General features: G+C 34.9%; 1 protein-coding gene and 1 long non-coding RNA gene across 5 annotated transcripts in view; one reads left to right on the top strand and one right to left on the bottom strand.

Moving 5' to 3' along the window:
* Pgant9 (polypeptide N-acetylgalactosaminyltransferase 9) overlaps positions 1 to 23,763 on the top strand; it is a 193,447-nt gene that overhangs the window by 78,351 nt on the left and 91,333 nt on the right. Inside the window, exon 5 of one of the 4 annotated variants that reach the window (XM_036375291.2) lies at positions 359 to 420. The exons of the other annotated variants lie outside the window; for them this stretch is intronic. The gene's annotated coding sequence lies outside the window, so the exon portion shown is untranslated. The remainder of the gene's footprint in view (positions 1 to 358; positions 421 to 23,763) is intronic. 4 annotated transcript variants of the gene reach the window in all.
* LOC138857090 (uncharacterized) lies at positions 16,423 to 17,903 on the bottom strand. The gene is made up of 2 exons (XR_011396051.1): positions 17,506 to 17,903; positions 16,423 to 17,403 (listed from the first exon to the last, which is right to left on the bottom strand). It is a non-coding gene; the product is annotated as an uncharacterized lncRNA (long non-coding RNA).

Genomic DNA, 23,763 nt, shown 5'->3' with positions numbered 1-23,763 from the left:
AGTGCCTTAGAAATTTTATGTTACTCATACGGCATGGTGTACTATATGATTACAGTACTAATGCAAGAAAAATAAGGGCTTATTATATACTGATATTTTTTTTAGATAGAAAACTAAAAGTTTAGTGGCCGTCTCGTGAAAAATAATCAATTTCGTAAATAACGGACACCCTAGTATACAAGAAAAGCGAATTATACTTGTATGGTAATAAAAGTGTTAACGAATTAAAATTTATTTTAAGAACGTTGCCAGCTGTTACAATTTTTGCTTTTAAAATTAAAATGATAAAATACTTTATAAATTATAAGTACAATATATAGCTGATTTTTCAACATTTTTACGATTCGTTTACTTACAGGTAAACAAAACTTTCAAGAATCACGAAGACTGTGTATTATTTTCGTCAAATGATGATCCGAGGTATACTATAATTTTAATAAACTCCATATACCTATACGCATTTTTAAAATTCCATTGCTTTTAGTCCACTTACACAAAGCTTTTTGCTCAACTCCTGTTCAACATTCAAGATTAAATAAATTTGCCAATACAAATTCCATCTACTTTGTGCATTTTCTAATCAGCTTTACTTGCTTACATGAAATTAAATGCCGTTAATGCGTATTTAAGTCATTTAATCGCACGTCATACAAAATTTTCTACCCTTGTAAAGACTTAACCCCCTCCTACCCCTCCTACCACTTTTATCATACAATCTTAGATAAGCTCCAGCTGTAGCTTTTTGCGTTCACGAGCATATGTGTGTGTGCGCATGTGCGTTGCTCTTGCGACGAAATTGCACTAAAGAGCCTTCACCTTGCGCTTACAGCTTTGTTGTTGTTGTTGTTGCATACCAACTTTAAAATGCAGCTTGCAGACGTTGTTGCCATACATGCGCTAAACTTTTTAATGCGTTGGAATTTCGCTTGAACCATGTCGTAATCGCTAACGGTGAGTGGTATAACAGTAAAAAGAAAAACTAATTTTGCTAAACTAGCATATGCTAGGCAAAGCATGTTAAAATACATGGGTGCTTGTAAACTAAAACACTGTACAAGTATTACAGGGTATGTTCGTTTCAATATAGAAAGCCCGGAATACAAATTTCGGAGATTTTTCTTATTTATTTTCCTCCACGAAATGGTGTTGATTTATAAAAAAATAAGCTCTAAATTGTGTTATTATATTTTCACTATAACCGCAAGAATTTTTAATATTATTATTTTTCAATCAAACAGCATTCTAAAAGTTTTAGGGACGTCTTTAGAAAACCCTGAAATAGTTTCTAGTCAACTGGTCAAATACTAGCTACATCTTAAGCACTTTTCTGCCAATCAAATCAACTAGAGATTAACTAGTTACTTAAGGAACACTTCGATTTCTGCATCGGTCACAATGCAACTAGTACTTTTTGTACTTACATTATTACAATTAAGCTTGCTAAAAATTTAGTATACTAGTAAATTTCAAGTTGACAAAAAATCCACTAGTAACAGACTAGGTATATTCGGTCCAGTTCAAATTTCCTAAAAAGTCTGTTCGATTATCACGCATATTTGTATTCACCCCAGTGTATTTCTAAAAAGTATGAGCTTGTATGCCTTCATATGTGTACCATATATACATATGTCTGTACATACATATGTTCATATGTAAGCCTACATTTAAGCTCGTATGTAGAACATTTCTGCGTTTGTGCGTTTAATCGCTCTTTCGCATTGTTGAGCGCTTACAGCTATATGCCGCAATAACGTTTATATTACAAGTACTCTTAATTCCACATATTACTTGCAACATGGTGCACGTGGCACGCTTCAAATACTTGCGCATAGTTTCGCTTTTATTAGGTTAAGCGCATTGCTTCTTCCATATTCTTTATACTGATTATATCGCTGTTATAGACTTCTCTGCCGCCAACTGGTCTACTTCGACGTCTTTCTTTTATTTTTTGTTTTTTCTTTGTGTGTGTGTGTGCTGAAAAGCGCTTATGTTAATGATACTTTGGGCCGTATTAGGCGGCTATTAATGCGTGTATGTATGTGTTGACATTGTAAACATACGCCCACAAACCCAAGTACCTATTATATATAGATATATATACATATATATGTAATAATTATAATCAGGTATATCTATATATATCATATATATACATATGTATATATTTTCAAATCTGCATTCTTATTTTTACCGTTTGCCATCATTCTCGTCGTTCTCATTCCTTTGCCTGCTTTAATAGTCGCTTTTATATAGCTTATATATATTTTTTTGCCTCCACTCTGCATCGCTTGGCGTTGTAAGCTTATCCACTTAACCCTCTTAGCTCAAAGTGGGTTGCTGAGGCGCGCAAATGTGGTTGAGTTGCGGCCAAAGTTCACAGAGAAAAAGTATGCGACCACAAAAGAATGTCGGATGGAGTGCTCAGTTTGCTTATTTTCATTGGAAAGCGGCTTCCTTCTTGTGGCTTGTAAGCGATAATACTGAGCAAATTGCTTGAACAAACTTTGCCGCCTTACGGTAGTTTTTTGCATATGTTTGTTCGCCCTTATTATAAGATGGCCAATTAAATGAAAATAAATTAGTAATATACCTTTGTATATGAATTATATGAAAAATTCTTTGAATTGAGGGTTTAATTCCGTTAAATAACTAAGCAATAACAATTATTTCCGAGTTAATTTTAGACTTCGGGGAAACAATGTTAAATTTTTCGTACAATGACTACGGACCCTTTTGCATTCAAGTGCTAAATCATTTAACTAAAGTCACCCTGTAATACATTCAATCTATATATACGATACGCATTGGACCCAACGCGCTTTTCGCAGACACTTGAAACGACTCATAAACGTCATCTGTCTTGACTTTTTCTCTAAAAATAACTGTCATAAGATTCTGAGGTTTTGAGACTCTCTCTGGCTTTAAAGACCTGTCAAGTTTTATTGAAATTCTCCCATTTTATTATTGAGCGAAAGCTTTACAGATCTTGTGTTTAAATACCTTCTGAATTACTTTTTGTAAAGCTGTATTGTCTTATTTATCATTGCCTTTCGTACATTGGGAGCTACAAAAAAGACAGATGTTAGGAGAAAGCAAAACTATTTATCACAGCGTTTTTACAATTCATAGCTACGTTGTGCAGCATACAGCATTTCGTTACTGAGCAGCTGAAATAGTAAATGCTGTAAATCGCCTAGGTACTAATGTCTCTCAAATTGTTCCAAGAGCGGGATTGTCGACATACTTAGAAGCAGAAATGCACTGATATTTTTGGGTTAGCTGAACATTTATCTCAAGATAACATCCTTATTGGTAATAACAACTTGCATATAGAAATATAAGTCAGAGGAGTTAACAAAAATATAATGGATAATCCAAAATAGGACCTGTCCTGTCTAAAAGAAATTCGAAAGAGAGCCACTATATTGCTCTCTCAGTACAATCAAAAGTTATCTTCGATGGTAATTCAAACAAAAAGCCTTGTCTAAATTGTATAGCTTGATAATGTTAAGATGTTAATACCAATATGTATGCAGTACTAAAAAGTAAAAGCTGAAAGCTTTTAAGCCAAGTGAAAGCTTACTTATTTTCACTCAAAGCTACCACAAATAAATCTTTCTGACGTTTAGCATTTTCGGTATCAACTTTTGTTTGTGAGCCAAACCTGACGCACCAAAAAGAGAGAGAACTACACTCGTGAGAGAGCACGTACTTCGTAAATCCACCGGTTTCTCCAGAAAAATCGAAATTATCAATAAATTGAATATTCCTTTTAGCAATCTTTTTTACAAGCGGAACTCAAGTCATCTTGAATACAGCTGAAAGAGTTGTCACCAGGGCTTTCAAGCATGCTCAGTGTCTTGTCGAAATGTATCATAATTAGTCCACAAACATTTGTTTAATCACCGGTAATCACAATACACTGCAACATCAATCAGAGCACAAATGTTGCGGTAAATGATGGCAGCTGCGGAGCTGAGATTGATGCTAACATTACAACTGATTTGACACACATTCAAGTACATGTGTATATACAAAATATATGCACGCCGTTATTACTGCCGCTGTTTGTGCAGATGGCGCCTGTTATCATCGTCGTCATCAGCAACATCATCGCAATTTCCGCTGCTAATGTGCCGTTATACATGAAAGTACAGCTACATACGTACCATACATACATATATGGTATACTTCTAAAGACTTACATATATATGTACACTCATACATACATACACTTATTCGTAAAACTTTCAGCTGATCTAATAACCGTTAGTGCAAAATGTGAGTATGTATAAATGTGTGTGTGTGTGTATAAATGACTGTGTGTGTTTGTTTGTATGGAAATTACTTGCTGCGACCGCCAGGATATTGTGGCAAGCTACACTGCAGAACATTACAAGCAGATTAAGCGAAATATTTGTGAGAATCGTGCTTTGATTTGGCAAACATAAGGCAGCATATGGCGCTAATTGCACCAGTGAAAAAAAAAGATATGCTCTCGCAAAATCGATATGAAAACTTTCATTTATAAATTTAATCATTTTCCGTCAAATATCTTTTCCCACGAAATTTCACCTTTCGGCATTGAATAAAATGCCTAAGCGGCTGCTTTTCCAAATGAATTAATTTACACATATACACACTTATATAAATACATACATACAAATAAATATTATATATAATTGCATATCCCGTTTGTTGCCAGTCACATTCAGTCGTTGTAATTATTTCCATCGCTACCGTTATGTTGACCGCTAGCAAAGCAGTGATAGCGTCAACGGCATTTTATTGCCAACAAACAAGGCTGGCAGACAGGCACTGATGCTCGCTATCGAGTTGATTGTGCCGTTCGAGGGCATCTTGCAACTGCAGGCGTCATTGGCTTGCTATCGACATGTTAGTCGGGCACTTGTTCGTTTTGATCGGACTGCAGCCAGGCCAAAACATGTTTGTTGGCGTAACGGTGCAGTTGGCGCATAAATACTTATTATTTTTTTATTCCTCTCCGCAAGCGAGTGAAACTACTCACTTCAATGCGAAGTTGTATTTATTTCAACTTGCCCAACAAGTTTGACAATTAACGGTCACTTGCCGGATACGTTGTAATCGATGCGTGACAGCTGCGACAAATGCTATTTGATATTGAAATTAGTTGAGACAGGACAACTAATAATTTGAATGAATTGATGGGTTTCAAATGCGAATTTAAATATTTGCATAAATGTTATTTGATAAATCGTTGTAAAACACGAATAGTTGCCAGCGAAATGGTTCGAGTCTTGCCCATTGGTTGTAAGTTTTAAGTCGAAAATTTTTATAAAAGAAGCAAACTAATAACTGAAGAGGTTTGAGTTAACAGCTGGAAAATGCGCAGGGTTGCCACTTATTTAATTTTAATGAATGTCGAAAAGTAAAATTTAGTGTTTAAATTTTTTTAAAATAAAATAATTTATTTTTGATAAAATTAAATTGTTAAATAAATAAAATAGTGCAATTTGGGTATCAAGCATTAAAACATTAATAAAGATTTCTATCGGAGTAAAACTTTTGAGAAGGGTTGAAATTTGTACGCAAAAATTTAGAAGGCGAAAAGCAAAATCAATGGGAAAATTATTAGAAAAACTTAGAAAATAAAAATCAAATAAAAATATTTCTTTAAAGAAGGCTGCCACCTGTTCAATTTTTTACACAATTTGATTGATTACACGAATGAAATATTTCAATAAAGCTATTAAGCAAAATATGTTGAAGAGAAATTTATTAGGCATTTCTAGAGAAGGGTTGCCAACTACTTGAAAATTGTTAGTCGAAAAATTTACTTAAGTGTAATATTAAAAACTTTATTGTAAATCAGAATATTTTTAAAGAAAGGTTTAGAGAAAGTTTGAGCTAACAGCTGGTAGCTGAACAGGGTTACCACTTTTGTTTATAAAAACACTAAATATGATGGTCCTATAAAAACTTTCAAAATGCATATTAAAATATTTTTTTATTTGATTAATTAAAAGAATCACATTATATGTATATGTAGCTGTCAAACTTAAGAATTATTTCGATGCATTTTATTTTTGAGAAGGGTTGCCACAGATATTTATAAAATAAAATCTGTAATACAGTACTGATTAAAATTAATTTAGTGTTTTTATTTTCTACATCAAAAAGCAGCGGCACAAAGGCATATGCATTTTTGTTTTCATATTTCTAATGCTGAATATCTCTAGTATTGCGAGGCGCCATCTTACACATCTATGACAATAGATATCGATGAATTTTGAATAACGATAAATCGGTTGCTTAGTATTTAATACAGTATATTAATCGATTTAGTGAGACAATTAAATGAAAATTCTTGTAATGACGAAGTACAATCCTTAAATGACAAATAAACACCTTCCTTTACCACTTTTAAAACCCACGACAATCGGTTCTACGTAATCGGTACGAACCTAGATTTTTACACAGACAATGAATGTCAATATAAAGGGATGGGTCTTTACCATTTTTTAAGCACAAAATATTGAAGCGATAAGTCGATCAACGAAAAAATATCGGTTTGACACTCATCGATTTTCGATACCAGAATACTAAGTTTATGCATTCCAAAAGCATACATAAATATCTCGAAGTTAACGCAAATACTCGTAGATTGTAGAATATTGAGATTAAAATCGAAACTAATTTCATCTTTGTATAAATCAGAAATATATATAAAGCCCTTGCTATCAAGAAATTAAGCAGAGGTGGTTACTCTTTTAAGAAATTGTATTAGATATATATTCAATTATCCAAAAATATGCGAAATAACGGGTATCACAGAGCGTAACAACGAGAAATGGCGAATGATGCTCGCAAGTAAAAATTTTACTGATCGAATTTGCAAATCCTTTAACCTTCCTTACTCTCATCTGTATACCGCATAGTTCCGATTAGCATCTGGTACTTACGTATGTATGTACTAAATACCTACTTTTATAGCTTCAATTATTACAAACATTTAATTTGCAATTCTCATTTCCTAATACCATTCGAATTCACACACTAAACTTATTCAGGCCAAGCGTGCTCTCATGCGGGATGTGCACATTTCGCTTTCGCAAATTTTCTTTTAATTTCCCAACATCATTTTTCTGCGGAGATGCGCTGAAGTATTTATTGCCGTAATTGCACTCTGTGCTACTTACCAGCCTGTATGTATGTACATTATATGTGTATGTGTGAGTAAATATGCACTGTGGCAAGTGTGTTATGCACAAAGCTTTGATTAAAAATTTCATGGTCGACACGTTTTATGATTATTTGCTAGCTGCTGGCGACTGACTGCTTGGCGCTCTTGGCTATCTACTAATTTCACTTAATTTCCTACACTTTGATTTCTAATTGGAAGAGGAGTGTAGCGCCACGTACATGTGGAGATTTGATTTTGCTTTTGTTTACATTTTTTTCTGTTGGTATGCGTAATCGCCAAAGTGACCATATATAGCGAACATGGTAGATTTTGATGGGTTTATATAACTGACAAGCCGAACTTTAAAATTCCTTATAGACTCACCCAATACTGGTGCTTTTCAGACCAATGCGGTAATAGTTAACATAAGCGGGTATTTGTATATAGAAAAATTGTTACAGAATCTTTTCTATTTTATATTTTCGGTCAAAAGAACTCTGAATGTGTGTTAGGCTTGGTTAGGTCGTAGGCTTGATTTAAAATCGATTAATCTTTCTTGGACAGATACCCATAGACATAGATTTGTGTTACCCAAAAAATCCAAAAAGTGGATCACCAGATCCTCGTAAATCACTGAAGAGATCCACATTGACCTTACCACAGATTTATTTTAGATTTAGGTGGTTAATATCAATCCCAGCAACGTCGCTAGGTTCGCCAAAAGTCTGTCTATCGAAATATTTCAATCTCAGTCTGGCAACAGCCAAGTAATAAAGGAAGAAAGCTTTGACAAAGAGTGTCCAAAAAAATATTTAGTAGCACCGCCTGTGTTGCAATTGGACAGTCTCCAGACAGAACACCTACAATAGCGGCGAGGTTGACTTTGCTTAGAGCAAGTAGTACGAAAGACTGCTTATGGTTAACTCAGACCCAAAAAGATCTCGCACTTCTACAAATTCTGTTTGCTGACCAGCGCCAGCCAAGTTTAGGAACGCAAGAGGACATCGGACAGTCGTCACCCAGCGCATGAAATTGGGTTAAGAGTTCCCTTCCTAGTAAACTCATCGGATTTCCAGCTTCCGGCGATTTCGCTGCGAGCTGCACATATACAAGTCTATGGAAGAAGCTTCAAGCTTTCGCTAGTGAGGTCATGCACTGCTTGACTTGTTAGTCAACTAGCTCAAAGCCAGTATAGTCGCTCGGCTAACAGAATGAATACACCCCTCTCTGAATTAAGCTGCACTTCCGAGCAATACATCTACTGCTACCTTGACAGCAGCCAACTCCGCTCGAAAGACGCTACAGTGGTCTGATAGTCTGAAGCTAGAGTTGATTGAGATTTCTCGACAGAAAAATCCACCCCCTACTCTCCCTCTTAACTTCGATCCATCCGTGAAAAAGTTCATTGCATGCTTTATCCAACGGCCTCGTTCCACCCACAAATCCCTCGCAAGTGTGTGAGCTGTAAAGCAAACGCCAGGAGAACGGCTGATGGTATCGTCCTTATGAGTAAATCAACATGATATTTGGCGATCGCCAGTTAAAAAAGTTGTAGGTTTCAGATCCGAATTACAACCTCTGAAAGTAGTTCAGCTGTCCAAGTGAGATCCCTTATACTTCGTCGCAGGCTGCCGACCCCTCAAATCAAATTACGTAAATGGATTTCAGTTTAAAGATTGACGTTATAATTTAATTTAATTTCTATAAAAAACTATAAAGTTCTTGGACCAAAATTCTGACGGTCAATATTTACTAAAGTTATAAGTAGGAAAGTTTTACACTCAGCAGTTTAGCGAGTAGCTTGCAATAGTTAAGTCGTGGGTTCAAGTTCATGTTAACCCTTGTAAATCCCATAATATCCTTCCGACGTATGGAGCCGATTTAAAGTACAAAGTACTCTCATTCAACATTTATTACCCTAAAGAAGAGAGCTCCCCAAAATATATTACTGCTGGGTAAACAAAATGCTGCATATTAATATGTAAATATGATATGGTGAAAAGCACAGAGTCGCGGTTCGGCATGGCACGCTCTTTGACTTTCGAATCAAAGCGAACGAAGATGCCACAAGCAAAAGTGACCGCCGGCAAAGCGAGAAAATGCTTTAGCAACAATTGAGAAAGGCATGCATTGGTTTAGCTGTGAATTTCGCCAATTTCTTTGAAATCAATTTCCACGATACCTGTTCAAACTTCACGCGTTCACAATGCCACCACAACAGCTGTAACAGTATATGTACATATGTATGTGCATATGTATGTGAATGTGGCCATAGCTGCTGCTGCTGCTGCTCTTTCATCATTTATGGTTGGTATGATTTTCTCCAAAGCCAAAATGAAAAATCGCCAACATGTGTGGCAAACGACTGGTAGTTGCAAGTACGCTACAAACATAGCAACAACAACATAGAGGGACAGCAGTTGCAGATGAGTCGGCACACTACTTGGCGGCGCAACGATCCGTTCGCCGATTTCGTAGGATGTCGCTGTTGGCCAATTCAGTTTGCAGTGTTGTTGTTGTGTTGTTTGGCGTCTTGATTGCGGCATGTTGACAGCTGCTGCCGTTAAAAGTTGCCACATTAGCTGCCTGCTGTCTGTCGCTTATTGCCTGCAATAGCTGCCAGCCTTTTGTTGTTGCTTGATTGCTTGCTTAACTCCCATTGTTTGCTTTTGTTGTATGGTTGCCACTCAGCCACACACACACACACATAAACGTCTGTGTGAGGAGCAACTGTTGTGTTTGCGCACAGTTGCCTAGGCAACATAACAGCGCGATAAACGAAATGTCAACAGTGACTTTAGAAAATAAAAACAATTCGATAGCAAACAGCATCAACAAAGCTGCCACTTAGCTGTTGCAAGTTAGGAATTTGTAGCACTGCCACGCTTTCTTTTCTGCGAATTTTCAACAGCTTCCCATTTTTCGTCTGACTTTTCGCAATGCCAAGCTTTTATATGTACATATTATATAAACATATCTTTATAAGAAACGACTTCGCAGACACTTGCTTACTTCGTCTCGCAACTTTATGTAGAATCTTTCCTTTTCCTCTTTTTCTTTTCATACTGCTTTCTTTTATTATTTTCCTTCACTTTTTAACCGGTTACGCTGCTTTAAGTGCCTTTAGTTAGAAAATTAAACTGGCTAGAACTTGCAACATGCAACATGCGACATGCCTCTTATTTAGTAATGTGCCAATATATGTATAAACCTGTAATCTAATGTTCGTTAGACGCTAGCGATTGCAGTTATTTGTTTTCGCCATTAAACAGTTGTTGTTGTAAAATACATACCTGCTTTCATGGCTCGCTTGCTGCTAATTAATGTTTGGTGGCGCTTTAGTCTCGCCGCTTTGCTGTTTTTAATTGACGGTAATTCTGACTTGATTGGCAGCGGAGAAATTGCTAAAAGCTTTGCTAAGTGGAAATTTAGTGGAATTTAATTAAATACCGTTTCACTTTATTAATGTGATACCGGCGAGGTTTGGGCGCTTGTAACAGGTTTGTGTAGAGATAGGTAGAGAGTTAAACGGACTGATTTAAAAACCGGCTCTCACCACTCATCAATTAAATTTTTTTTAACAGATCGCACCTTAAAGTTGAGTGTAATAACTCGAGTTTCCTTAAATACAAAAAACAACTCTGTTGAGATACTTTTGCTAACAATGGGCTCTGCTTATATCGAACTCCAGGAAGTACCAAAATTATTGGCCCACTGAAAGCTAAGACAGTTCGAAATATGCCTGAAAACTGAGCCGAAAGCAAGTCTTCGTCTACTTTTCAAAAGCCGAGACTAGTTTTAGCTTTATACTCACTTCATCCACTACTTTCTTAATAAAAACTGCAGGAAGCTAGCTAAATAAAGAGCTCGGAAAATACTTACTTCGCTGTTGGTCTATTTAGCAGTTGTTACTTGATTTATACTCAGCTTAGTTTGCCATTTCATAATGCACAAAATTATTCCGCACGACATAATCGCTCAACTGAGTCGGTAATGTGAGCAACCATGGATTGGCTTCGCCCCACTTTTACTCTAGTGAATAAAATGTAACCTCAGAGATCGCTGCTGTGGAGCAGAGTATCGAAGAAGACCCGAATGAGTCCATCCGACATCGCGCGCAACAATTGGAGCTGTGCCCATCCATTTTATGGCAGTTTTTGGGGAAGATTCTTGGTTTACGGACTAACATAAACCAATTCGTCCAAGAATTGAAACCGAGCGACCATCAAGCGCGTTGTACGTTCGGTGAATGACCCCGAAACGAGATGGCCACCGAGCTTCGATTTTCACAAGACAATTTTGTTCAGCAATGAAGCTCATTTTTGGTCGAATGAGTACGTTAATAAAGGAAATTGTCTTTGAAGTGATGATAATTCAAAAGTCATTGTTGAGGAGCCTTTCGATAGGTGGACACTTGCTCGAAATCATTTTTAAAACATAATGATATTTTTAAAACATAATGACAAACCATTATTATATTAATGAAAAGTTTTTGGAAATAATAGCATGCGTTTTATTTCTTCTTTAAAACGACATGTCTAAAAAAAAAGTATTAATGAAACTTAGCGAGCACATGTTTCGGAATTTATTGTAAATTAACACGATAGCGAACAAATTAGTGAAATCAGTTCATAATTTTTTCTAGTAAGGCATCCGAAGTTGTAAGTTCGCAGAAGTTTGCTCCCGATAATACGCAAACTTGCTGCGCTTTTTATTCGGAAGATAAAAAATGTAGCGTTCCCAGTTGCTACCGTTTTTATCTTAACTAGGCGTGAAAGAGATTTATATATGTATAAATAGGTATATACCTATGTATGTATTCAAATACAAAGTAATACAAAAACAATACATAATAAGCAAGCAAACATGAAAAGAAGTAAAGCAATAGACTCGTAACCGCATCGGTACAATTAAAAGATATATCTATATACATTGCGACCAGAAAGCTTCCGGAAATTGTATATAAAACGAAAAGTTTTTAATCTTCATCAATATTTATTTTGTCGCCTTCAAAATATGCTCCTTCTAAAGCGATAAGCATATGACACCTCTTTTTCCAATCATCGAAACATGTCTTGTAGGCGCTGTCCGGGATCGCCTTAAGTTCACCCTGCGAATTTTCTTTTACGGCCTCCATCGAGTCGAAACGGGTTCCACGGAGTGATAACTTGAGTTTTGGAAACAAAAATGCATGGGGCCAAATCCGCTGAATACGGTATTTGATTGATGCTATTGAACGAGTTTTTGGTCTTAAAATCGTTGCACACGATGGTCTTTTTGCAAAAAATTTAGCTCTTTTGAAACAATCCGCGCATTGACGCGTTTCATGCTCAAATTATCGATCAAAATCAAGAGCTGCTCCACGGCTGATGTTTAGCTTACGTGCTATCATTCTTACACTCGCATGAAGATTTTCAGCACGATTGACGGTTGTATGCGACGGTTTTTCGACTATGCTTAAAGGCTTTGTACTAGTCGTAGACTTGGCTTTTCGATAAAATAGATTCCCCATAAGCCTTTTCTAACATTGGCAAAGATTTCGCACACGAAATTTGTTTCGAAACACAAAATTTTATGCAAATTCTCTGTTCAATCTTTTTTTCCAGTGGAAAAAACGCAAAACACTACTGAGGGCGACTGATATCAACAACTGAAAAATATTCAGCGCGGGCAGTTTAAATGACAATTTCCGAAAACTTTCTGGTCACAATGTACACACGCATATAAATACAGCTGTCTACTTATATATATATATACGAGTATGTGTGATATATTTGTATATATATTAGATAAACCTGCAACCACATCGCTACATATCGCAGTAAGTTCGCCTGCACATAAGTAATTTTCGCTTATCAGTAAGCGCACAAATTATTTACAGCAATTTCAGAAATACGTACATGGTTCCGATTCTGCGAAGAGCTGTCAGAGGGCGCTACGATTACGAGCTCTTATATTTGCGCTCGCGTCGCTCGAAGTCTTGTAGAACTCTTAATGTATATATGTATGTAAACCGAAAGAGTGGCGACAAAATATTTTGCTTTGATATGGCGTTTTTATCAAATTATTACACCAACAATGTATATACAAAGTAACAGTTGTGCCGCATTAAATGGCAGTGTGTGTATGATTAGTTTGCAGTAAGAGTTTTTACTTTGAAATAGCGTAGTACAAGGTATAATATTGAGCAGTGGTGTGAAAAATATATACAATTACATATGTATTCAGGATAAGGGTTAAGTGCATTTTTGAAATACCTTAAGAAATTATTAACGGGATATAAATCTTTATTTCATTTTTCTCTTCTACTGCTTGAAAGTAATGTTAAGACAGTTTGAAAGTTTAGAATATTCTTTAAAAATAATGAGGAATTGTGAAAAACCAACTCTGGATTTCTTACTACCAAATCAGATTCTCTTCACTTAAAAAGGTATTAATACAAGATAGTATACTTTCAGGGATAAAAATACGTCATTGAAACTAAAAACGATAAGTTTCTTACTGTTTAGGGTATTTCTCGAACTCTTTTTCTCTCAACTGTTGGGTCCACAAGTTTTCAGACAAGCAAATTTCAAGAGAAATTTTTTTATTGCAAAAATATACTTGATGGTTCAGAGTAAGAGAGAGAGAGAGACAAGCATATTTCAAGAGAAAGTTTTTTATGATGGTTCAGAAGGAGAGAGAGAGAGAGGTAATCGATTTGAGAAAGGTTTGTTTTTAGTTCTTGTCAGGGTCTAATATAGAGCTCAAATTCTTATTGTGTAGAAATGTCAAAAATATATACTTAAATCTATTTTATTATATCAAAGGTAATATATGGGTGTTATGAGCTCTTTGGCTTAGTCTATTGTAAGTTATTGTAAAATTTCTTGTATTCAGCTTTTGCTATAGGAAACCTAACAATACGGAAGTTAAACTTTCTCAGACCAATAAAAATCCTACTAAAACAATGCCGAAATGGTGACCTTTTCAAAATCAGTTATTAAAAAATTTTTCACGTAACTATGCGAATCACTGCATTTTTATTGATCATGACTCTTGGCGACTGTATTATACATTTGTGTGTGTATTTTTATCAGTTGTACTGCAACGCCAGCAGACTTCAGTCAGTCTTCAAGATAGTTAGCTGCTTGTATTGAAGAGAAAAAAGTTGCTAAAAGTCAGTTGAGTGCTATTAGACGGCAGCGTCGGAAGTTTGGATAGAAAAATAATTACAAAAAAAAAACGAAAACCTTTCGCGAAGTTAAGACGAATTGATGTGCGCAGTATTATCGAGTCCGCTTGGCGACTCTTAACTTAATCCAAGTGCTGAAGTGAGCGGAAGCATACTCAAAGTGGTAGACAATTCCAGAAAGGATTTGGAGTTTTGTGAAAAAGAAAAAAATATTTATTTATTATAAAAAAACAAAATTAACGGAATTTGAGTTAAATAAGTGTAGAAGAAAAATCAAATAGCTCAATGTTACCAGATCCATGCCATATAGTCTGAGTAGTGAAAACGTAAAATAAATTGAAATATTTTTGCTTAAAAAAATAACAAGAAGGAAATAATAAAATATATATTTATTCTCATTTTCTGTAAGTCATTGATTTTATGATATTATATAAATGTATTTTATCTTTTATTTTCATTTATTTTTCAACTAGCATCTAGCTTTCACATAGCAAAGCATGATAACAGTTTGTTATAGCATTTAGGTGCTGTAGTAATTATGCACACCAGTGTGTGTGAATATTATGCGGGGATATATATTATATATTTTGTTATTAGAAACAAAATTTACTGCGAAATAGATATAAATCTCCGGACATTTTTCAATTATTTTAAATAGAATCTAAAATTAATTAACCGTTCTAGTAAAATATTTAAGTATGCGCATAAATTTGAATTTTTGAGAGACCAAATGGTTGTTGCTTTTGTAAATATATAGTATTTCTAAGGAAAGTACAAACATTTAGTTAAAAAAAAGTTTATCAAATCACCTTCAGCGGGCTTACACTAACAACTTCACAATATATTCAATGCGCGCCGAAATGTAGGCAACATATTTTTAATGCAGCTTTTTGCAGATATTGATGAGAGAGCATGAGCACATAAAAGACATTTTCCAAACTTTTTTATCAACAAGTATTTTTTGTATTTTTGCTGAGATAATAGCGGATCCTCAGTTTTCTCTCCCCAAAGTTAAGTTGCTCAAAAACCAATGAGTTTCCATCTTCGAACCATTACTACCAAGTTGGTAACCGGTCGGGATTTCAACTTCTCTACTTGTACACTGTAAACCTTGGTAATATAGAATACTTGCACGGTCATTTGTTCGGATTGAATTGTAGTAGATCTAAAGAGCTTTTGAAGTTGTATGAAAGAGCGAGACTGGACTTGAAACTACTTAGCTCTCAGCTCTTCAAATATATTAGTGAATTATCCCATATTAGAATTAGTTGTTCTAGCAACATTTTGATGGGCCCAGGGCGTGTTCTCGATACTTGGGTTGACTTGACAGGGTTTATTTTATGACATTACATTACATTACATTTGTTTTAAATTTCCTCTGTACTCCGATCAGATATTGGCCGCAGTTGCCCTTAACTAAACGAACTTTACCTAAGTGGCTTAAAATATTTTTTATCCTCCTTGCTTCATCTTTAGTTTGCTGCTAATGCTATAAATGATTAATTAACCTGATTTTAACAAAGCTACTTAAGTTTCGATTCTTTATAGATTAGGATTTTGTGACATGTATGATTAAATAGACTGTTAACATCTATGATAAACCGCGCCCACAAATGAGCGCCTGTTATTGCTTGGTATTTCATCCATTAGTAGCTCTCCTTGCTCTGTTTCCAGTAGTTGAATACCTTATAAAATATATATATATAAATGATCAGAGCCCTGTCCATCTGTTCGCCCGTCTGTCTATATATACGCGACTAGTCCATCAGTTTTTGAAATATCAATCTGAAATTTTCCCCATGTCTTTTTTTCTCCAAGAAGTTGTCGGTTTGTCGGAACCACCGATATCAGACTATACTAGCATAAATCTGCCATAAAAAGTGAATGATCAAAATTAAGTTCTTATATGAAAAACTTTTTCATTTTCATTTCCGAACTGCAGCTTATATTTGCATTACTTTTCAATACTGTCACAGTAATCAACTCCGCTGCTTTGAACTATCTGCTATTTTATAGATTCATTTAAGCTTACATCGAATTTTCAAACATAATCCACTACGCTCTAACAAAACAACAACAAAAATAACATATACAAAATAATTGTATGTTAGCTTATTATTTGTTGTACAAAAACATGAAATTCAATTAAATAATTTCATTACATTTTCGGGCGCTATTGATGGAAGTCCGTTTCAAATTAATCACTGAAGCGTATGTCCTGAAGCTGGCACAACATGTATATATACATACACACATATACATGCATATGTGTATACGGGCCACATTGCGTTAGCTTGCTGTGAATAGGTGGGAATCTACATGCAATATATGCGTACTCATCAATTATATGCGACATTGTTGTTATTGTTATTGCTGTTGTTACTGAACTTAATTTAGAGCAGCGCCAATGTATTAACACTTAGTTGTAGCAACATCAATCGAAGCATTGCCAAGGCCCACTCCGCTGCTGCTGCACAGATTCAAGCGTAGCTGTGATTTATGCAGAGACAATGCTGTATGTTGTTGTTGTTGCCACCGACGCTGTTATTACTGCACGTATTTAGATTTAGACAACAGACAATGGGTTCCACATAGTTAAATAGGGGCAACGGCAAAGAACTCACACATACATATCCATGCTGGCGCTAGTGTGCGTGCCAATTCATGCATAATTAATGATGTATGCATAATTAATCAATTCATCAGCACCAACAGTGTAAGTATAAAATATTATATAATATATATGTATATATGTATGTATGTATGTTTGTATGTATATACAACACACAACAATAACAACAATAATTATAATAAAATATGTTAATCATGTGTTGGCTGCCCATCACTGCAAAAGCATAAAGCATGAACGGATTGATCATCGCAATTTAGAGCCAAAACGTGGCAAGGCCATCGGTTGCACACTTAATGCTTACGAACATAAATATTTATTTACTTACTGACCGTGTAAAAACACAAAACCGCAAAGCTGCTGTTGTTATTGTTGTTTTGGTAAAATAAGGTCCATGCTTCCATATATACGAGTGCTGTGCGTTAAATACATAGCCTAAAAAAATGAAATTTTGGAAAAATTATCTCCTCAGAAAACTCAAATTAAGTTTGGAAAGAAAGGAATATCACCATGGCGACGGCAGAACTGTGAACCTACACATTATCTTGGTGGAAAAGCACCATTTGACTTCTGCGAAGAAACTTCGCCTGTGTTCCGATTGTTCTTTGGTCCTTAATGTGCACCAATGATAAGTACAAAATTACTTTGAAACTTCTCAAATTGCGTTAAATACTACTGTGAAGGGTCTAACTGTTGAGCTTGTTGCGCTTTTACACCGCTTTTATACTCGGTCCAAACAAAGCTACGAGTATTTTTCAGCTGAAATCTTAACAGTAGACGACTTTCTCTTGCGTTAGTCGTGTCCTCTGACGATGAAGTTCAGTACTTATCAAACCGCACTTGTATTTATGTACTCGTATACCAAAATTATTAATAATAACTGATACCAAGGCAACAAGCGATAAAAACTTAGCACGCAATTGATTATTCGCAAAATGCCATGGTGGCTTGCTGCAATTACTTCCAGCTTAATTTAAATCAATTTTTTTTTTTAAACGGAAGTGTTCATTAGCAGAAAAATTGCGGACGGGCCGGCGTAACTTTAGTCAGGCAGAGAAAATTGTGTTGGTATGACAATTCAATTTTAGCAGTCGGTGCTTTGGCATGAAGTGGTGCATTTTTAGTATAAATTGGTTATGTTATCTTAATTTTCTCATTATCTATATATTAACTCATATTCATATGACTGAACTTCTGAAACAGCTAGCCAGAAGTTGCCATACTTCACATAAGATGCAATAAAGCGTAGGCGAAAAGAAGCATAATATAATTATTATGTATTTAATTTGCTGAAAACATATTTTTGAGAAAAAAAAATCAAAAATATACCATTCGATAGACGAGCGGTACAGTTACAACAATTAACAATGAGTCCTTTTTGGGAGTACTCTTTCATCTAAGTGAACTGCAAGTAAAGATACAACTTATGGCATTTTTTTACCCTCAGAGGGTATAGCAAGTTGGCAAAAAAGTTTTTAGCAGTCAGAAGAAAGCGTCGTAGACGCTATAAAGTACAATATATGCTTGTAAATAGATGATCAGCGTTACGATCTGAGTCGATTGAGCCATGTGCTTCTATTTAGTCCCTCAGTTTTTGAGCTATTGATCTAAAATTTTGCACACATCCTATTCTCTCCAAAAAGCTGCTCATTTATCGGAACCAACATGATCGGACTTTTATAGCATATAGCTGCCATACAAACTGAACGATCAAAATCAAGGCCTTGTATGGAAAACTTTTTCGCTTGACGAGATATCTTCACAAACTTTGGCACAGATTATTATCCAAGGCATCCCTACAATATTCGAAGAAATTGTTCAGCTCGGACTACTATAACATATAGCTGCAAAACAAACTGAACGATCAAAATCATGATGATCAAGCATTTTTTTATATCCTTCTATGCCGTAAAAAAGTACCTGTGAAGGGTATAATAGTAGCTTCGCTGTAAGCGTTAAGTACTAAAAATTGTTGTTCAGACGCTTTAAAAGAATTTTTTGTTGGACAAGCTCGTAGTTTGTGAATATAAATTTATTGTTAACAAATTTTTTTTTATTCGTGAAATTAATTATTCACAATTGAAATTAACTTAAAGTTTTCATCATTAATTGTATTGCTTAAATTTAAAATTCCCATTAACAACTTCTGGTTATGGGGTCATTCATTTGTTTAATTATTTGCGGTTCGTCGCATTTCAACCAACCGCCAACCATTAATTGAATGCATAACTTACCTTCCAATTATGCTGGTCAGCCATTTACGTCAACCGTATTATTATCCTTAGCTGTCGCACTCAGTCTACTAATTACACTCTTAACTAGCGACATAACAGTTGATCCTTTAACAATGCGTGTCGCAGCTATGAAGGCTGTTGTTGCATAATTTAATTAAGGTGCAGATTTTTTCTACTGGAAATATTTCGCGTTTACTTTTACATTATGTTTACGGTTATTTAAAAAAATGTGTGGCAAGTGACAGCGGCGTTAATGTTGCATGTTAATAAATTTATTGTAATTGATTATTGTTGCTTTCATTTGTACGTCTTTTTTACTGTTAGTTAATGCATTGCTTTTACGCTTGCATTTTGTGTCTATTATTATGAATGTTGCCATATTTTTTCATCAAATTCTTTTTTTATTTTGTTTTGTTATCTGGTATACAGAATTGTTTATGAAAGTGTATCAAACTTTTTAATTTATTATTTAAATTGCTTTTTATTATTTTAATTACTGAAATTTTTTTATAAATTTTCCCTACTTTTGGTTAAATGATTTATTGAATTCATTTTCACGCATATTAATCATGCAATTATTGCCATTTTATGGCATCAGTGAGGCATTTGTATATATTTACCGTCATATTTTATTATCATGCCATTATTTTAATTGCTTTCCGTGTAATTTTAATTAAACAAATTTTCTGAGCTAAAATTTTTCAGCTCGCTTTGAAATCTTTCCGTTGTAAATTTGAGAAAATTATGTTAAGGCATTGGATTCTGTTTTGTACTTTGAAAAACCAGCAACTGCACTGTTATTGTTCTCTCAAGTACAAAATTGAAAATGATTATGTTCTACAACTGTTCGCATCTATGTACTTTAATTATTTTAGTCAGAATTCTAGTCTTTTGTATCGAAGCTCTAAACAATAGAATGATTCGAGCCATCACAGATATTAATAGCCTCTGCTAACTCTAAAACCTCTATAATCTTTCTCTTTGCCTAATGTAGTTTATTTTATTAAATAATTAAAACTTAATTTGAATTGAATTAAATTCCTTCGTGTAAAGTCTCTTATCTGTTTCCTTTACACTTCAAACATACCCCCTGGTACCTCTGCACTTACAGCAGTAAATTATAAACTGTTTTTCTAATTAATTGTTATCAAGTTCTAAATTGCAAAGTTGAAATAACATCATCACTAATTCCAGTCTTTAATTGGTTGCATTTACAATTTCCGCTCAAAGTTATACGTTAGAACGCCTACTAAGAAATGTAGTACTTTATAATTCTGTCATATAAGGAGTGCAGATGAACCTGATATTCACCAAGAGCTATTTTCACAAAATTATGTATATTTATTGAATTTCGAAAGATTTTAGAAAAGTAGAAAAAAACTATATTAGTAGTAAAACGTTAAAGAATCAGGTTTGATTAATTAAAAGTGAACTTGCTGTAGACCAGATAAGCCAATTTTTTTTTCGAACTTACGCTGTCGATAATGCTTAAATATGCTGACAAGTTGAGAGCCCATACGTATATAGTTTAGAATCAGTCTTCCAACAAAGCTTGAACAACATGTGGAATCTTCTAAAAATAAATATTTTAACACGGCGAGAATTATTGACGTTACTTTTTGTAATACTGAAGTACGAAGCCTTCAAAAATGCTGCTTGTATAACCAAATACAGCGCGATTAACTAATCGCCGTTCAAATCTTGCTAAATTGCTGTTAGAGTTATGTGAATTATTTTTGCGACCTTGTCATGTTTCTTAAGTAACTTTTTTTCAACGAAACATCGAAATTTGTAAAGAACAAACTCTAAAATTTTTTTTTTAACTTAAATTAAGTAAATTTTAACGAACTTACAACGAAGCAGTTACTACCATTTCACTAAATAAAAAATTAGCAATTTATTATTATTTGTTTCTCCCAAAAGAACACATAAACTCAAAACTGGGTGTCAAAAAACGTAAAAGTAAATCATTCATTTTATGTGCTGCAGCTTTTAATTGTCTCATTTAAAAGTTCATAGCTAAAAACCATGACATAGTGTCGTTAAATACGACTTTCGCCAGCTTAATCGCTTATACAAAGTTCATAAATAAATACATTAAGGAAAAATTAAGACATTATTAGTAATTTAACCTAAAAATTGTTTTCAATTTACGAAGAAATGTAGTAATTAAGCTTAATTGAATACGTAGGTTTGAATAATAAACATAATGGTCAATTAAAATCTCAATTGCCTTCAAATGTTAATTAATTTTTGTAGCAGGGCTTATTAGGTAGTTTACAGATCTGCAGGTACAAAAGAATGGAAGAATCATTTAGAAGCAAATTGTCTCACATAATTCAACACTTAGAATGTAGCTCATATTGCCTAAAAGTATTAAAGACTTCAAAACCATAATTTCCAACAGGGCTTAAGCAGATCTATACAAAAAGAAATATTTTTTCAATCAATATCGACATACATGTAACATAACCTTACTATCTTATCATAGAATGTGTCAAGCGTTGTATGGTTAATCAATGTGTCCAACAAAAAGCGAAAACAAAACCTTATCAGACTTTCCGTCATCTTCATAAATTTCTATGCTTGTTCTCGCTAAAAGCAGTAATTTGAACATATAGCTTATCTGTTACAGATTTGAAGTATTTCCACCCAGAACACTTTATCAAAGCTATATTTACCACCAATTATGTAGCGCTGATAATATCGCTGTTATCGATTCGCCAATATTAGTGAAAATAAAAGTCAATTAACCAGAAGCATAACACATATAACACTTAAATTTGTTTGACGTGTAAGTGGTTATGATTACTATTCAGTTGTATGGAAGTGGTAATTAAATACCGGCAGCATATGTACCAGCGTATGTAATTAGTGGTAATGAAATTTTAATGTTGTTATTCTTGCTCCCGTACCTAAATTCTTAGTACAATAATTTTGACTAAACTTAGAACAACTGATTTGATACTGATTTTGATACGATTATTTCTTCGCGTGTTATCGTAAATCGTACCGTCTACGAGCCGAAGAAAATGGTATCTCAGCGGGGTATCCAACGGAGCAAATAGATGCGGCTCAGCTGTCTACCCAATATAACTGAGATAGTTTTATTTACTGGGAGGTATGAAATTCCAGACGTCCCTCTCCTCTTATTCGGAGGCTCGAACCTTCAACTTGTTGATAAGGTAAAATAGGTAAGGCTTATCCTTGATAAAAAGCTTTCATGGCGCCTTTTTGAGCACCCTTAATCAGACGAATATGCTGTCATATGGCTCAAAAAGGCTACACTCGCTAAAAAGCTTGAGCGTATCTAAAGAGCGGCTCTCATCGACATCTGCGATGCTCTGCGTACTAAACCAACAATCTTATTAAATCGCTGGAAACTGCAAAGCCGTTGAGCTAATAAAAGGAGGCACCCGTACCCCGCTCACATCGGAGTGGAAAACAGTTGGAGCTGTGGATGTTGGTCGACGACGGGCTTCTGCGACTGCGAGATCCTTCTGGTCTATAAGAGAACGTAGGAGCTCTTCTAAACTGCTTGCCGTTATTAGTTTAAGTTTATTTTGCCGATATCGTTCGGAGTTCTTACTAGACATTGTCCAATAGGCATAATTTAGGTTAAAGATCCAGTCGAACGCAAATTGTCAAAGTTGTATGGAAAAAGGTGAGGTGGAAAGATTCAGGCGCTTTCTACACCATTGTTTAGCCTTTGCAAGACTGAGGTTGAAACATCTCGGAAGTCGTACCTTCCAGCATTGGCAGCCTCATACAATTTGTGATCGGTTCAAAGCGCTTTGTGTTTTTTATGATCAATTTTATAGAAGTTTTAGTTATCACTAAGTTATCACGATAAGCTGTCCAAGTGTGATCCATAATAGGATCGACTATTTAACCTAACCTGTCCGCTTCAACACTTGCTCTTCAGATAGCGATTCTTGTAATGAATAAAAATTGTTAAGCTTTACATTAAACCAAAATTTTTATACAGTTAACCTTAAACTTTTTGAGTATTTCCCACAGTAGAACACATATAGATTTCCGTCAACAGTTTTTCTACTTTTCCGATGTTAATTTGTTTAACGTTCGCTTAATATGCACTACATTTTCACAGCTTGCGCGAGCAGCTTTGTGCAACTTCGCTTTTGCTCGTCTGACAGCTGGAGTTTTATCTTTTTTTATTTAAACCGACCATATTTGTTTCCATTATTGTTTTGTTTTCTCTTTTTATTTGCCCTGCCAAAGCCTTTGACTATATTAAGTAATAACATTATATCGCTGATTTTCCGCTTTGCCAACCACTGCACACGCGATGCCCAGCGGCAGATGAAAAGCATTGGTGTGCACTCGGAGGCCAACAACACACCACACACCGTACAGCCGCTACGCGCTTCGCTCAATTATGTCCGGCTATCGGTTGATCAATTTAGCCTCGCCATTCAATTTCGCCTTTGTGGTTACACCTGACAGCCGCTGCAATGATCTTCCTGCAAACATGTACCCGCAACACCTCAGGGAGGCTAACAAAAGCTTAAAAATGCATAACAACAACAGCAACAAAAAG

Source organism: Bactrocera oleae, chromosome 4, assembly GCF_042242935.1.
Source record: "Bactrocera oleae isolate idBacOlea1 chromosome 4, idBacOlea1, whole genome shotgun sequence".
NCBI classification, from domain to species: Eukaryota; Metazoa; Arthropoda; class Insecta; order Diptera; family Tephritidae; genus Bactrocera; species Bactrocera oleae.
The sequence above is the reverse complement of the archived record's forward strand: the minus strand, read 5'-3'. Positions and strand labels throughout refer to the sequence as shown.